Source organism: Cuculus canorus, chromosome 4, assembly GCF_017976375.1.
Source record: "Cuculus canorus isolate bCucCan1 chromosome 4, bCucCan1.pri, whole genome shotgun sequence".
Taxonomy (NCBI): domain Eukaryota; kingdom Metazoa; phylum Chordata; class Aves; order Cuculiformes; family Cuculidae; genus Cuculus; species Cuculus canorus.
In genome coordinates this window covers 74,440,520-74,454,244 of record NC_071404.1, presented here as the reverse complement: position 1 = coordinate 74,454,244, position 13,725 = coordinate 74,440,520, and the positions used below count along the sequence as shown (strand labels likewise).

At 39.5% G+C, this 13,725-nt stretch overlaps 1 long non-coding RNA gene across 8 annotated transcripts in view; it reads left to right on the top strand.

Moving 5' to 3' along the window:
- The window catches only part of LOC128851973 (uncharacterized), a 121,654-nt gene that overhangs the window by 61,582 nt on the left and 46,347 nt on the right, over positions 1-13,725 (top strand). For 7 of the 8 annotated variants that reach the window (XR_008449542.1, XR_008449544.1, XR_008449543.1 and 4 more), the window contains 2 exons: positions 2,388-2,487; positions 3,512-3,576. This is a non-coding gene — a long non-coding RNA (uncharacterized LOC128851973). The remainder of the gene's footprint in view (positions 1-2,387; positions 2,488-3,511; positions 3,577-13,725) is intronic. The other variant, XR_008449538.1, reaches the window with a different exon arrangement.

Below are 13,725 nucleotides of genomic sequence, written 5' to 3'. Positions count from 1 at the left end.
TTGGGGTAGCTGTTCAGCCTCAGAAGTGAACAATATTTTAAGACAGTAAAATCTATACCTTGTAGAAGAAGAGGCTGAAATACAATTAAGTGGCTATGCATTCAGAACATTTCATGAAGTAAAGAATGAAGCAGAAATACCTATGTGGCTGTTCAACTCTTAATTCCTATTTTAGAAGTCTATAAATTTTAGAAAAGGTATTAAATCAGGTATGGTTTGGTGAGATGCGATTCTCACAGATGGATTAAAAAATGACTACAGAAGAACAGATCTATTTTGCTTCTGTGCACCTCGCGTAAGGGACACAAAACACAATTCTTCATTCTTTCCAATAGTAAAACTGTGTCCCTGGTACTCAAGACTTCAGCAGAGGTGCACAAGAGCGAGCCATGGTTTGAAATACAGGAAAAGGGGAAGGAGTGTACTACTGTTCAGCTGTACTTTTGCCCATTCTTATGAACTGATTTTGATTTGCACAGATCAGGAGGAGCCTCAGGACAGTGTCTGCGCTTCTCACAAGTTTGTATTTTAGGCGATAGTTGTGTGGATGGGTGACAGAATGGAGCAGTTTGTAGACTTGAGTTATGCTGAGCCTGCCCAAATGGTTTCACACCTACTCATGGAAATAGGTCAGACTATGCCAGAAAGTCCCAATATTTCAAGGGTACAAGTGCGTCATTTTACTGTAAAGCTTCCTAATGCTGTTTTGTTACCTTTGACAAAATTATATCTTGCAGTAATGCTGCATGAAGTGTCCCTAAGATCTGCCACATCAGTCACCCATCAGATGCTACAGGCCAAACTGCAGCCAGTGCTTTTGTAACTCCATCAACTTTAGAAGTTTGCATGAGGAAAGAATTTGGTCCATTTTAACTGACTATAATGTAGTGTTCTTTGCAAGGTGTAAGGTTCTCGTAGCCTTCTTTCATAAGGTAAAGGAGATTAATTTTAGAAACAGTAGCTTTTACAGATCCCAGGACATTTTGCCCTTATCAATATTTTGCTGTAAGTAGGTTCTCTGGCTAGCTTTCACTTGTGGGGAGTTAGATCACAGACATATTAACAACTATACCCCAGTTAGAGTGGGTGACACAAGGGATTGTCTTCAAGCCCAGTAAGCTTGCTATTATTTCCTACCTTAAAAATCTGTGGTAAGTAATAAAAATTAAAAGAAAATTGAAAAAAAGGTTGAGGTCACACTGCAGCGGCAGCCTCATGGAGAATTCAGGTGGGCAACACAAGCTAGTCTATACTAAAATAACACCTAAAATCAACACCTGAATAATTCTGTACATGAAAGAAAATTGAAAGTGCCACCATCTCAGGAGCTTTAGTAATCTTAGGGTTGTAATCACCTTTCCTGGTGGTAGGAAAACAGAGGGATGTTTTGTTGGAATCCATTCTTCTTCCAGGAAGTCCATAAATCCATTTTTAATTGTATGCACGTAATTAAGCCCCATTCCAGTCACAGCCAGTTCTAGGTGTGCTGTTGCCTAGTCTGCTTGAGGGTCAGTAAAGAGCTTGTGTCTTAATTCCTACAAAAAGCCACCAGGTGTAGCATATTTTCAGGGGCGGGGAAGGAACTGTTGATTGCCGTCATGTGGCTTTTAGTAGCCGCTTAATCCTAAAGAGGTGTGTGACTGGGAGCTTGTTTCTGTTATATTTCCCTGGATGTCCACACAAGATGGCCTACAGAATTCTGTAAATTATGTTGTTCTTGCTTTTAAGATGAAGTAACATTGCAAATAACTAGGTGGTCCCATAATTAATTATAATTAAGCTGATCGGTATCATGGAGCCAAATTTTAGTAATTGACAATAGGCTTTCTTTTTAAAGGACGATCTCTATCAATGAAATTAATTTTAAAATAGTAAGGCTATTTCTGCTATTCTTACTTAAAATAATTATTTTTGTGATTATCATATGTATTTTTTCCTGTGTTCATGTTTTTCTCCTCTATAGCCTTCTGGCTAATATAGAAAATTGCTTTCCCCTGAGCTAAAATGGGAAGGAAATGCAACAGGCAAAAAAGAGGGGAAAGAAATGGAAATCTGTAAATGTAAGATTTCTTCTAAAGTGCTAAAGCAAAAATCGTGAAAGACTTGGGAATGGGGAAAGTGAACTTGAAATAAAGAGAATGACAAGCGGGAGAACCAATGTGGAAATTGTTAATGAAATTGCTTTCCAGCTTTTCTACTATTTTGTCTCAGAAAGCCACAACAGCAAATTGTCATCATAGTTCTAAGATGGCCATTTTAGCATCTCTTTCACAATTCCATTTCAGGGCTATGGAAGAGAGATTCCAATTTGTATTAATTCGTAGACATACAAATGTGCCTTTCCCCAGTAAATAGAGAACCAATGATGCACTTTATTGTTTTCTCAGCAGGGAAGGTTGGCCTCTTTACATTGGAAGATCTCTATCTGGGGTGTATGCATTTCAGAGCCTTCCCGCCTGTTTTTGATGAGCTGCGTGAAATATATCAGTGAGTAATATGATTGTGACATAAAAGTAAACTTGTTTGTAGTAAGGAATAATTGAATAAGTGAATTCACAGTTCGATTTGAACAAACCTAGATTATTATCTTAACATTTATGTGCTAACAGATGAAAATGTTTCACATATGAACTAAGTACTGTGCTGTTCATAATTAAACATTTGCCTATGTAATATCTTAGCAGTAGAATAAAGAGTAGATTTCTGTTGAGCCAGGCTACCGATTGGAAGAACTGCGCTCTGTTAAGACACTCTTAATCGAACCTTCCTGCTCCCACTGGAAGTACCTTATTGCATGCAAGGGCCATCCTACTACGTTCTCAGTATCAGCAAAGATAGTAGATCATACAAGGAAGATTATTTTCCAACGATGCTCTTGTAATGCTAAAATTTTAAAGCCCTTTAGGCAGATGCTAAAAAACCACAGAGTCATGTTACCTAAATGACAGCACTGTTGGAGGGAACACAGGGCTTTCCAAAAGTGGTTACTGAGTGGAAGCTGAGGGGTGTGTGTGTGACAGTGGCAGTTAGGCTGTTTGTCAGGTTGCTGTAAGTCCATCTGACATAATTTCTCCTAACAACAGCCAAATTCATCCAGCTTTCCTCAAACACAGTGAAAACAATGGAAGCCTCACAAGATCATGGAATCTGTTCAAAATACCTTTCAGATAGTATTTTGGTTTTGATATTACATAGACTTAACAACTTGGTTAATTTTGACCATTGCATGTAACCAGAGAAGTCAATTTTAAGCCTAAATATTTGGCATGACTGAAATTCTTCAGCAATATATGTAAATGTATGACTTGCATATTATCTGATCCAGTTAACTCAAATTGGCACCTTTGCATTAATTAAGAAGAGGAGCCCAGCTCAGTTATTTGCATGCTCAATCAGAATAATTTCCCTGAAGCTGGATCACTACATCCAAGTCATATACACCGTATCAGGTGGAAGAGATTGGTTTTGAGTCCTATCATGATTTAGGGTATTTTTTTCTTCCTCTCTACAGCACTAAATCCTTTGGACAATGTTCCTCACAAGAAAAGAGGGAAAGGAACAGTGCATACCGAGAAGGTAAAAAGTTTTAATGCCCTGTATGCTGTGATCTTCTTCTGTCTTTACTTACCTGGTTGTAGTAATGGCAAAATTGTTGGGCTCTTGAGATAATAATCTGTTAAAAGCTTGGAAAGTGCCTGCTTTTATCAGCATTAATTGCTTCTAGTGGGACTATGCATTAGTAAAGGTAAGTATTTGCATTATCAAGGACTAATTAGGACAGGTGCAAAGGAAAGAAAAGTAGAATGAAAATTGTTCTTAATCTGGCTATGCTTTGTGTTCTGCGCCTAACAGTATACTTTTCTGTTTCTTGCTTGTAATGTTACCTATTAATAATATAAACATTGTTTAACATGGATGACCATTTTTCCTTTATCTATCTTTATTTTTCTCGTATTTGCATAAATCGCACCAGTTCATATTTGGTTTTGATACTGCTCTCAGTGGTAAGCCACGCTTATGGAGATCAAGTACGCAAACAATTTAGTGTCCTATTCAAGGAATGCAGCTGCTGCTGAGCAGCTTGAAGTTGATTTTTCCATAGTGACTTTACCTGGTGTGCTGGTTTTGGCTGTGATAGAGGTAATTTTCTTCATAGTATCTGGCATTGCACTGTGTTTTGGATTTGTGCTGGAAACAGTGTTGATAATACAAGGATGTTTCAGTTATTGCTGAGCAGTGCCTGCACAGAGTCAAGGCCTTTTCTGCTTTTCACCCCGCAAGTGAACAGGCTGAGGGTGTGCGAGGAGTTGGGAGGGGACATGGCTGGGACAGCTGACCCCAACTGACCAAAGGGATGTCCCATGCATAGGGTGTGACACTCAGCACAGTAAAGCTGGGGGAAGGAGGGAACGTTCAGAGTGATGGTGTTTGTCTTCCCAACTAACCATTACACATGAGGAGATGGCTGAACACCTGCTTTCCTGGAGATGCTTGAACACCTGCCTGCCCATGGGAAGCAGTAAATGAATTCCTGGTTTCGCTTTGCTTGTGTACGTGGCTCTTGCTTTACCTGTTAAACTGTCTTTTTCCCAACCCATGAGTCTCCTAACTCCTAGTCTTCCGATTCTCTCTTCCATCCCATATGGGGTAGAGCGAGAAAATGTCTGTATGCTGCTTAGTTGCTGGGTGGGGTTAAACCATGACTCCTGGATGCATAGGGGAAAACATAAAGTATGCAGTAGCTAAGGAGGAAACGTATTATTTATTTCATTTTTCTGTTAGCTGTCATCATGTTTACAAATCTAGCTTGCTAACTATATTGCTATTATTGTAAAATATTACACTGATATGCGTACAGCATGTGCACAAGGTCGACTCTCCTGTTTAGTAACTCTTTGTATGCAAGTAACCTACTGATAACAAGTTTCTCAGTATTCTTTCCTTGAACAACTGCACATCTGTTCTTTAATCTTGACCACCTCTCCTAATTTGCATTTGGAACTTGTATGTTCTGTGTCAAAAACTTTGTTATGCCATGTAAATTTACACTGTAATTCTCCCACTCTTCACCAGGCCAGTTGTAAATGAAGGAAAGCAAGCTAGGTAAGAATTTGAGTTTGATAAATCTTGGCTTTTGAGCTTACAGTGCTGTAGGTGCCTGTAAATTGTTTGTAATATTTTTTCCAGATGTTTTCCCAGATAGTCAAATTAGGTTGGCTGTACTGTAATTTCCTGAGATGCCGTTTTTTCTTCACCTTCTTTTTTAAAGAGAAGTACGATGTTTGATCTGTTCCAGTTTTCTGGATCTTCACTTAGCTGAGAGACATGGAAAAGAGTGAACTTGGCCAGGTCACAGTGTGTTCAGAGGCCAGATTAAGAATGACAGTATAGATAAAAGGTATCTCCTGATTCCAGAGATATAGTGGCTGCCACGTGATTCCAAATCCACAGTAAGGTCCAGAAATCTATTTGAACAGTACTAAGCTCTTTATACTTTCATCCATACCATTATTGTAGCTGCATAACCAAGAGGTTCTTGAAGCAAGCTATAAACTTTGAGAAAGTCCACTGCAGTTTGAGTTAGCTCCTCAGCTGTTGTTGGCATTGGGCAACGTAACCATTCACAAGCCTGAGGTTAGAAAAGGATTGCCGTCGATTCTCACGTTTAAGAAAATACATTTCTGCCTCTGATGTGCAGCTACTCTACGTGGTCAGCCCTGTCACCCTCTCCCCAGCTATTTCAGCTCAGAAGGAGGAAGCAGGCCCGAGCGCAGGGAGTTGTGCTGGGGCACACAGTGAACGTGGATCCCAGTAACAGCCAAAGGGGCAGAAATTTGTGACCACAAGAAGAGTGAACTCCAGACAGGAGGATTTAGGGAGAAGACCGAGCTCTGTGTAATAATAGAGAAATAGGAAAACACTGCTGTAAAGAACAAGAAAAATAGCATGGTTTTTGTGAGAGACCTCAGTGATTACTCTTTTACTGGAATCACTAGACCTTTCTGTGATTAAATGAAAAGCTTGTAATGTTCACATACCCATCTCTGTAGGAATTCCTTGAATATTTTGTTTAGCATGCATAGCTTAAATTGGCCAATGGTAAGAGACCATCCTTGGTTTATTTTGCACTGGGGACTTCTACACCACACAGGCTTTCTGTTTGACCTTTACATTTTCTTCAGAGGACAAGAGGTTGAAGTCTGCAGGATAACCAGAAATACCCAACGTGGCACAGCTGCTCTGGAGGAAACCTAAACTGCTTTTGAGCATAAGAAGTAGTAAACATCTGGGGATCATTTGAAACTGTAGCTGCTCACTCACTATGGAAGACATGAAAGAAGCAGTTAATGTTTCTTTTCTGAGTAGGGGATTGATCTTTATCACCACTTTCCCTAAACTGTATTAATAACAATCACCAGGGACAGGAGAAGTACGCATATTTTAAAAGGCAGCAGTAGTTGCCCCAGGTCACAGAAGTAAAGGAGGAATTTGAATCTGAGTTTTACTTGTTTTCTATCCAGAAGCATGAGCCTCTTTTGTTGGAAATAATTTTTGTGTGAAGTTTGACTGAGACTTATATGGTCTTATATGGGGTATGTGGAAATAAATCAAGTTGACAACAAGAAGAAGAAAGAAAACAACCCCTCCATTGAGGCTTCAAAAGTAATTATTTCTCTACTGTACCAAAATGAACTTTTTTGTTTGTTTATTTGTTTTTGGGTTTTTTTTGCCAGGCCTTTCAATTTTCAATTTAAGATAGCAGTACATGAGAAGGTAGTTCTTGCTTCCTAGAACATTTGGTGTAGTCTTTTCTGTGTGAAGCCACTGAGGCCACTTCCATCTGTGGAGTCAGTAATCTCTGTAGCACCCAGAGGACTGTCATCTAGCTACCCAATACACATGGCTTGCTGTGTGTGGAAGTGAAGTAGAGGAGGGGAGGAGAAGGGTTACTCTTCTGCAGACCTACCTGGTGAGGTGACTTGAGTCTACTGATATGAAATATCACTGTGGGAGTACTACTTCTATGCCCGCAAGACCATATCAGATGGGACTATGGAGTCCTCACTTAGATCTGTTCTAAGTGATCTGAGTCTTCCTATCTCAGTCCCCACTGACCAAAGTAAGTGGAAAGGAGATGGCATCCCATTCCCTCAAGGTTGTCCCCTTTGTTGAAGTAGTGCCAGTACAATGGAGCAAATTAGCTTAGGAGCTGGCCCATCTGTTGCTCAGCAGTATATTCCTTCTGTAAGAGAAAAGGTTTTCTAGGTCATTTGTACCTCTTGGATGCTTATGATGGGGGTGGATTAGCCCAGGAAGGGTCTGTCCACAGGGGCCACAGAATTTCTTTACCTGGAGATTCTCAAAACTTGACAGGATAGTCCAGTGGTTCATTACAACTTAAATTCTTCTGTGATTGTACTTTAAGTACTCGCAACTTTCTACCTCAGTAGCAGATCTGAGGTCAGAGGTGATGAAGAATACTGCTGGCTGCAGCAGCCAGACCCTTGGTCAGTAACGGCCGTGTAACTGTAATAGCCTTTTCCCCAGCCTCTGAGCTCACCAGGCTGCACTCCTGCCTGTCTAATAAACGGGTTGGTTCTCTTCATCAGAGACTTTTCAGGACCAAGTACAACTGCGAGGCATTCCTGAGCTCAGAATTTACCTATGACCACTAATACTTAACATCCACCTGCTCCCCTGTCAGTGATTCTCCCTAGGATGGCAAGGTGTAATGTCTTTCCCAAACTGGAGGAGTAGCGCAAGCTAAGAGTTGTCCTACAGAACTCTTGTCCCAGGGAAATGCGGCTGCTCTTCATTCCCAGCTGCTCCCGAGTGTCATCCCTCCTCTTCAGCGCTTGGAAGATGTGCAGTGTTGCTCTCTTACTTCCTTTTCCTTCCACTCCCATAATGTAAGATGAAGTCTTCCTAGTTCTTTCTATACAGAGCCACAAGATCCAAGCGAAAGAAACTTGAGAATCTTTTCCCTTTTCTATGAAAATTCAGGTCTATGCTGTTAAATTCTTACTGAGGAAACTGCGAAGTGCTGATGTGGTAGAATAATGCAAGTACTATTCTGTAATTTTAGAAGTTTCTCTGCCTAGAGCATGAACTAATGTATGGAGTGATTTTGCCATCTTGACAATCAAGCAGAGCTCACAGGTCTTTATGTACCTTGGGGGTGTTATCATAGAAAAACTTAACTTCTCTTTAACTTTGAGAATTGCCCAGATACCAAATGCATTGCAAAATATTAAAGATGGAGGAGATTTTCTAAACTTTTCTTGACTGTTTTTGAAGGAAGCTTTTCCATACAACTATGGCAAGGCAAATTTCCAAAGCAGCATACTTGAGTCTTGGTGCTGTTACAGATATTAATGGATGTTACTTAGTTGAGTCCCCCTGAGGTGCTTTGAAAGTGTACATTTTTGTGTATAATAAATTAGTTTGTTTCCTTATTCACTGTTTTTTTTGAGGAGTAGGACTATATAAACATTCCTTCCCATAAGACAGAAGCAAGGCCCACATATTGTACTTCATCCCTTCCAAATGGCATATCCCTTTGCTGCACCCAGAAGAAGTGCCAGGATCCCAGCTGATAAAAACTGGATTTCAGAGAAGTCAGAAGGGAACACGAAATCACTGAAGGAACAGGCCACATTTAAACCCAACAGCACAAATTAAGGCAAGGTTCTTATCTGTCACAGACTAATTGGCTGGGGCCTACTGTTTCACATATCGGATCTCTCCCTGCTGTTCAGAGATTCTTGAGTAAAGTAAATCTGTGCCAGAAGTAATTTATACTTACATCGTATATCTGTTCATAGATCACAATGTGTCCTGCTGCCTGTACACCCCTTCCATTTGCAAGCATCACCACTGATTTAAAATGGGGATGTATGCAACTACAGTAAAGTAAACAGTGCTTGTAAAGTTAGACACCACGCTCATTCGTCTTTATGATCACATGTCAGTACGGGTTTTGTTAAGTGCCCTGCTATTTTGCAAGTCAGTTTAATGACTGTATACTAGAAAAGTTAAAGCAATTATGTGGAATGCATAATGAACAGTATGACTTCCAAATGTTCACATGTATTGCATGTCAGATTTCAGTTGGAAAACAAAACAAAACAAACCCCTCAAGGTTGCCGTCTGCTCTTTAGAAGAGCCACATGTTGTAACCTCAGAACCTCAAAATATCAGCTGGTTTCTCTGCATGATCAGAGTACTGGAATCTATGCCATACTCTGTCCTTCATTTTCTTGAATCCGGCTGTAGTAATGATCAGATGTGCACTTCTGCCAAATGCAGTCAGTGTTTGATCTGCACACAGATTGGTGAATCGATTTGTACTTTTTTTCTCAGTGCCGTACCTCATTCTGACATAGTTGTTGCACAGCGTATAACAAAGACAGATATGTAAATAAGGAATGACCTTTTCTAAAGTTCATCTGTGGTTGCTCTTCTTATATTACTTTTGGTAAAATTTAAAGATGAGATCAAGGACCATTTTACTCTCAGACTGGATGAGGTAGCCTTTTGTGAAACTGAGTATTTAGATTTTAAAAGAAGTGAATTGACTCCTTCCTAGAAAGAGGAGTAGAAGTGATTGGTCGTAGTTGCCAAGAACACCTAGCCTTTCTCAGAGGAATCTCTCAAAGAGGACAGTCACTCTCGTTCCAGTCCTTCAGCACAGAGTTCTATGTCCCACATCTCTTTCCTATCCTATTTTCTGTGTACTTGCTTCTGCTGTTCTTGCCCATCGCTAGTGTCTTCTTTACCACACAGGGTGTTAATTGTTTTTTATTATCAGAACTGTAGATGTATGTTACTGTAGTAAACTGAGCTTCAGCCATTCAGAAGCTTCCTTCTCCAGAGGCAGTGGCACATGGGAAAGACATAGGGCTGAAGGCAAGGATAATGCCTGCCTCAACTGTCCAACTCTGTTCTGTTTGTATTCTTGAGTTGGCACTCTGGAGTTATACACCAGTTCAGTCAAAGAAAATTCCAAATAAAGATCGTCAAATATAAAAAAGGACAGTGGGAAAACTTGGCTGGACCACTCGGGTGTGTCAGTCTGGATTTCTCGGAATTCCTCCTCTGCAGGTGATTATATGAGAGATGTTGCCTCAGGCCCTGAAATTTTGAACCCTTTATCAAAATGCATCAATTTTGATTTTATTGAGGATTGCAATGTTACTTGAAAAGTTCATATGAAGGGTTTGCTTTCGTTTGGATTTTTTTACGCTACAGAAATGTTGTAATATATTCTGAAGCAAATGAGCTTCCTGGGAACTCTGTTACTATTCAGATTAGTTTCACATAAGTTGATTAGGAATATTTCCTTCAGATAAATAGGACAACAATACCCAAACAAGTCATTCGAGTTTCACATTTTGAAGCAAAGCATTTTATAGACTGAAATAAAATTTTATGTATAGAATTTTATTTAATACAACATTAATGTGATTTTAGGTAAAGCTGGCCAACAGGGCAAAGTAAATGCTTGGAAGGGTTTTTATTTTACTTCTTTGCTTATAGTATGGTTGGTATAAACTGCTTTTGTTAGTTTAATAACAAGAGTGGGAAGAGGCCAAGCGCTGGGAGATCAATTTAAAAACTAGCTCAGAAGAATTAGTCACAGGAGAGCAACTTCGGGGTGTCTGGCACATATCAGCATTTTATTTCATTGTAACCAAAATATTGCACATGGATTCATAAAACATATTTGTCAGGTTTTCTTTTAAGTTTCCTGGTTTGTTCTTTCTTTTAAAATCTGTGGTAGGTCAGAATTAATGGTAGCAATTTCCTTTGCTAATGACCTCAAATATACTCTTTTTAAACCAAAGTAGATGCCTTTTTTAAAACGGGCTGGAGGCTTTTCTAGCAGAACCAAGATAAAGCACGAAATCAGACTTCTAAATTATGTATCTGCATTTGTATTAAAGCCACAGCATGCCTCAACAGAATTACTTTTAAACTACTGCAAAATTTATTTAGTCTTCAAAGGCGAAAGATTATCTATTTACGTGGAGACAGTCTTTGAGCAATGTTACTAACATCCATCTGAATGTTATATGTGAGATTATACAAGAACACAGTGATTGCAGGAATGTCACAGAAGCTTAACTAAAACAGAATTAGTTTTTTTAATATTTATTGTCACATTTTTCTGGTCAGTCTTTTGAGAGAGAAAGAAACATCACAATCCATTCTTTCAAGCACGATTTTGTAGTTGCATAAGCTGGTTACTTGCTTTCTGTATTGTAACGTGTCCAACAGGGTACTGGAAAGATTTGTCAATGTTCTTGACATGAACTTCAAGGATGCGTGGATAGGGGACATATCTCTGTGTAAAGCATTTATATCCTTGGACAGCTTGAAGGCATTTTCATATGGCAGAGTTATGTTACCAGAGACCTTATATCTGCTTATGTCACAGTTTAAAGTAATCTGTAGAGAAGCTAGGGTTTTTTCATATTTTATTTTTAGTGTTTAGACCATATGATCGTTATTAATCAGATCCAGACTAAGTGCCAATAAATTCCACAGGACAGAGATACATCAGATGACTTTGTCCTATAAAGATGAAGGAAATAAATTGTTTCTTGCACTGCGCTGTTTCAGGCTGTGATTCCATAATTGTTAATACAAACTCAGTGATGCAAATGTGATCAGGATCCAGCAGAGGAATACAGTCGCATTTCAGTTCAGTGACCCAGCACATTTAGTTCAATCTTTAAGCCATCTTTCTGCCTTTAGATATTCTTCAAAACCATGCAAATACCCCAAGAAAACCAGGCCTGTGGAGTGAGTCTCTGCTGGTAAGTTGTATTGTGTGGCTGCAGCAATTTTGAGCCAGTAGTAGAATTCCATGAAGTGGAGGTTCTTTCGTGGTCCTTGTTTTAAGAGGGAAACAAATGCCTGAAATGCCCCAGTTAATGGACATCTTGTTCATCACTGTCTAGACATGCACATGGACATATTTATTTTTATTTATCTTCCGTGATAGGGAAGACACAAAATTCTGGCTACAGCTGCTGTGTTACCAGCAACACTTGTGCTAGCTCGGCAGAAGGCTAAGAAAAGCGATTTCCAGGCTATTAAAGATAAATCTCTTATTAAAGAAGGTGGGGAGTGGGCAACTGCAAACAGCTTAATTCAAACGAGCAACATTGTACATTAGGAATCAAAATAAGTATTTTGATTCACTCTCTCTAGTGAAAAGAGAGTCTTGGCATGAAAATGCTGAAATGATGAAAATGCTGTGTTTGAAGCACTCTAGTCTCCCCTTTTTTTCCCCTTCCAAATGGCAGCTTCACATTTCATCAAGACTACGTCAACGCGTCATCTTTCTAAGAAAGATTAATAGTGTGCCATAAAGTTTCCTGTGTGTCTGCATCTATCTGAGGAGCCTTTAAAACCTTATCCTCTCAGCAGGACTATTTTTTTTTTCAAACCCAAGAAAAACAACAGTAGGGGTTTGCCCCAGTGACCTCAGCCCGTCTCTTACCAGAGTCAGAGCTGCTTGTTTGCTGTGTGGACGTAGCACTGCACTTCAGAGGTGGCTGTTTTATAATTAGTTTGGCACTGGTTGTGAAGGGAAGTCTGAGACAAAGGTAAGGTATTCACTGAGGTTTTTTGCAAAAGAAGTGGCTAATAATCAAATTCTTAGGTTATTAAAGCCAGTCACAGGCTTTAAGAGGAGCTGAGGCAGGGCACCAGTGGATGTGGATGAAAAACCCATCCCTGTGCTGTTGGGTTATTTTAATATAAATGGAAATCAAATGTGTCTCCCTTCATTTGTTCCATAGCTTTTTCTGGTGAATGATGACTGAGAAGAAATGATTCACCTGTCCATTTTCCAAGCGTGGCAGTGTCAATGGTCTCTTCCCTTGCTGTAGGTGTTAACAGATGGCAACAACTGTTCCTTCTTTCTCTCTGTAGCATGTTAGTTTCTGACATGTGCACAAAGACTGGCTGCATTTGTTTTCCGGTACAGTTTACATAGTTCCTCTGGAACTTGGTTTAGTGATATCCCTTTTGGTTTGTCTGCAAGTACAGAACATCTCTTTATGGGATTGCACAAATGACTTGAAATGGTTGAAGAGTGAAGTGCCTTTTAAACGTGTTTCTTTACCTTCCTTTTGCCAGTGCCATTTTTCTGAATCACCTTTGTAAAGGAGTAGCAAAGTTTCTCATGCATTTCTAGAAGGCTCAAGGTGTGCAGTTTCTTATTTAAATACATTTGCTGCCAGATGGTTTGTGCAAGTGCCATTTTGGGGCAGCTTGTTTTAAGACAGATGCTTTCAAATGCAGACAACGTACTTATGAGGGAGCACTTTGGGGGAAGTCATGTCTATTAAGAGTATAGCTCTGATTTTAGAAGTTTATTTGTTTTTCTCAAGCACAGCACACATCTCACCTACCTTATCTTATAATTTCAAAGGATCCTTTGAACCAAAATCTACATGCAGAACTAGTGTATGTCGGGGGAATGTTTAATTTATTTATTTTAATGATGGTCGTTGTTAATGATGAGGGTGTGATCATAATCCTGGAAGCTTTACTACTCTTCATTTGCCCTTTACACCTGGAATGAACATAAATACAACCTGAGATGAGCAGGAGATTTGTATTTCCTTGTCAAGTGTTTTTTACAAGACCAGAGAGGTAATCAGTCCATCTGCACCACCCTCACTCTTCCAATCTTCCCATCTATCCAGC